The sequence below is a fragment of the Triticum dicoccoides genome, chromosome 6A (assembly GCF_002162155.2).
Source record: "Triticum dicoccoides isolate Atlit2015 ecotype Zavitan chromosome 6A, WEW_v2.0, whole genome shotgun sequence".
Lineage (NCBI taxonomy): Eukaryota > Viridiplantae > Streptophyta > Magnoliopsida > Poales > Poaceae > Triticum > Triticum dicoccoides.
Genome location: NC_041390.1, coordinates 615,090,168 through 615,093,518, shown reverse-complemented (window position 1 = coordinate 615,093,518; position 3,351 = coordinate 615,090,168).

The following is a 3,351-nucleotide window of genomic DNA, read 5'->3' as shown; positions in this document are numbered from 1 at the left end:
ATTTTATTGACCACACAGTAAAGCCTAAGGCTGGTCATAGTGGGGAGTGACTTAGACTAGTGTCATGCATATGACATTAGTCTAAGTTACTATCTCCATAGTGCAAAGTAACATAGTAGTAGTATCATAGATTGCTTCATTTATTATCTCATATACTCATTTTGTCTCGGGAAGCGCTATGTTACAGTAACATATTATGTTACCACAAGCACCTCATTCCTCATTAAATACTTGCCACATAAGTAAAATTATCTTGGGATTTGTTAAGTTACTACCTAAGTTACCCCCACTATGGCTAGCCTAAAAGTTTTGTTGGAAACATTACATAAAATTAAGTACAACTATACAGCCACTTTGAGATTGGGTAGTTTTTAATTATTATATCGCTTCCATGTTTTTGCTTCACATACAAAAATTCGGACTTAGACAAATTATGTTTTCTCCATGGCTTTAGTGAGTCCTAGGATCTTGATCCAGATATTTAGAGGTAACCATAAACTAGTAGAATTACTCACTATACATGGATACATATGCAACTTGTAGAGTTGCGTGATAAAATGCACGTTTGTGGTTTTTTCAACAAGAATAAATGGCAAGGACGTGCCACATGCATGTACGAAAAATCAAAAGTTAGAATTAAATGATATATTTTTCATGTTCAATTTCATCCTTTATGTCATTTAATTATTTTCTCCCATCTTTGTATAAATGGAGAATAATATATTAATCCTACAAAATTGTTGATGACATATTACCTTTCAAGAGAAAACTAGTAATATGTGGTATCCACCATATTATGTGATGCAAATGATTCATAAAACTTTTTTGGAATAAATGCCCCCCAAAATAGGTTGTTTGAAAGCGCAAGTTGATCTGCTTTGGGTATTTTGGTTAGAGTGCGGTTTGCACAGAAATACCCGGCAAAAGGATAACTAATAAATTCTCCATATATAAGCTGGGGGGCCATTGATATGAAGTATATAAATGCCATGAAGTTGATATATCACTTGATCATTTGCCCTCTTAGACATTTATGCCTCCATTCATGTTCATCCTCTTTCTCATGTTCTTCTTCAATCCATAAATGAAGAACACCAACCACAGGTTATATCGAGCAAGGCATCTTGCTCCGGTCTCCATCCCTAGCCCTGGCCATAGATCCCCACAACCACCTAGCTCCATGGATTCATGATGTAGTTAGAAAAAAAATCGACAATTGAACATAGGCAAGCACAACAACACAGTTTGCCGCAGTGCAGTTGATTTCGGCACCACTATTGATCTTCCATGCATGTTCACGCCGGAGACGACATGAACACCACCACACAGGCCCGGTCCTGAGGGGGGTGCGAGCGGGGCGGCCGCCCCGGGCCCCATGAAACCAAGGGGCCCCCAAGGCCATGTATACGCTCAGTTTTGTTGTAGGTTGCGGCTGGCCCAAAGGCATGCTGTGAGTAACTTGAATGCGATAGGTCACGCGTGAACGAGAAGCGATCGCACGAGCCTCTTATTCTCCTAGTTAGTCGCCATGTCTACCTCCTATTTGCCCCATCGCGGCATGTGATGAATGGAGCATAGGATTGGTGGCAGCGATGCAGTACATCGAGTGTCAAATCAAAATGACTAGCTTCGTGCTCTTCATGACATGTTAATATTTCTATCTATAGTCTACCTTGTCGCCATGATGTGTTAGATAATTTTTTTTGTCCAGATCGTGAAAGATTAGGTATTATTATTGGTCCAGAAGCAAAGCAATTTTGGTTGTCTCGGATGCGGGCTCCTGGTTGTTCATTGGCTTGCAGAAGTACATACTCATTGACAGCACCTGAGGTACAGATTTGGTTTTGAGGGGTTTTGTACTATAATACAATGATCCCTAGAGCCTGGATTTCCTCATCTCGTATGTGGCTCGGGCTTTGGTTGGTTACAGGGATTTCAGTTAATCAACGTGCATCAGCCCGCCAGGGCATCAATTCCGGACTATGGCTTTTTCGTCGTCAATCCATGGGGTAGAGAAAAATTGCCTTGACCCTGTGGAACGATCCCGGGCGAGGTTGCTCATCTTAGCTGAGTCCCTCCTCCTTGTCTAGTGTGACACCACATATTATTCGGCACATTTATGGTCATTTATCCTCCGGCGATGAATCAAGGTAGGCATATTCTCTTCCAGTGATGCCTCTGTCCGCTCTCCTCAGGGCAACCATCGGGTGTCCACCCTTCTTCCCGTATAGTAATAATTTAATTATTGTTTTTTACTTTATATTAAAGGCCCCGGTTTGATTTTCACCCCGGGCCCCCGAAATATCAGGACGACCCTGCCACCACCACCACTCCTCATGCGGTTGTTGTGAGTGAGAGAGTATTCTACCATCACTCTTATCATGCCTCTCGGCTGTGGCGCCCACAATGCTCTATCAGTGAAGGTACGGGAGTTGGGCATTGATGAGAAAAGAGGAAGATGTGATGACGAGGCAAGCACTGGGCAACGACTATGGAAGAGTGACGCGTGAGAAGTGGAGGAGGGATAGATATGGCCAGAATCATCTAATCCAATCAAGTACCATGGTCAAGTGCTAATGAACTTTGGATTGTGATCAGCGTCACTCAACTTTGGGCAAAAAATTAATTTATCCCAAGTTATTTATGGATACATCGTCACATATCCTACACAGTGATGTATCCATGATTTCTTATTAGTGAAAACATATCTAGAATTTATTGCCTTAGAGTGTTAAGGTCTTTTGTGTACAAAGATTGGTAGTTGAACAAGAATATTAATTGATTTTTTTCCTCCATGAGGATGTTTAATTCATTTTTAGTGTGATTTTTATGAGGCACCATGGCGGTTTCTTGCGCAACCCAGAGTTATTTGTAGGCGGTTGTGAAAGATGGTCGGTTGAACATAATAAAATATGAATGTATTGTAAGCTTAGAGAATTGAAGTATTAATAAAGAACCGCGATAAAAAAATCCGAAAACCCAAAGGAAAATAGTGGGAGCATGTGTTTAGAAGGCAGGTAGGGGAAGTTTAGGAACTCCTTTTCGTAGAAGAAAGTGTCTATTGACGAGCGTCAACGGCGATGATAAGTGATGATCACTGAATTTTGGGAAAAGAATGCAAACACCTTTTAGAATATGTCTTAAGTGAAGAAAAAAATCCTAGAGAATTTGGAGATGCATGACTAAATATGGAAAAACTAAAAAGAGCATCTTGCCTTACAGCCTTAACCATAGTCTTAGTGAATCAAATCAGATAAATGTATCTTTAGAAAATAAATTCAAGTCTTATTTAATCTCTAGAAATCTCAATACATTGCTAGATATAGGGAAAATGGTTGATTAGTATTATAC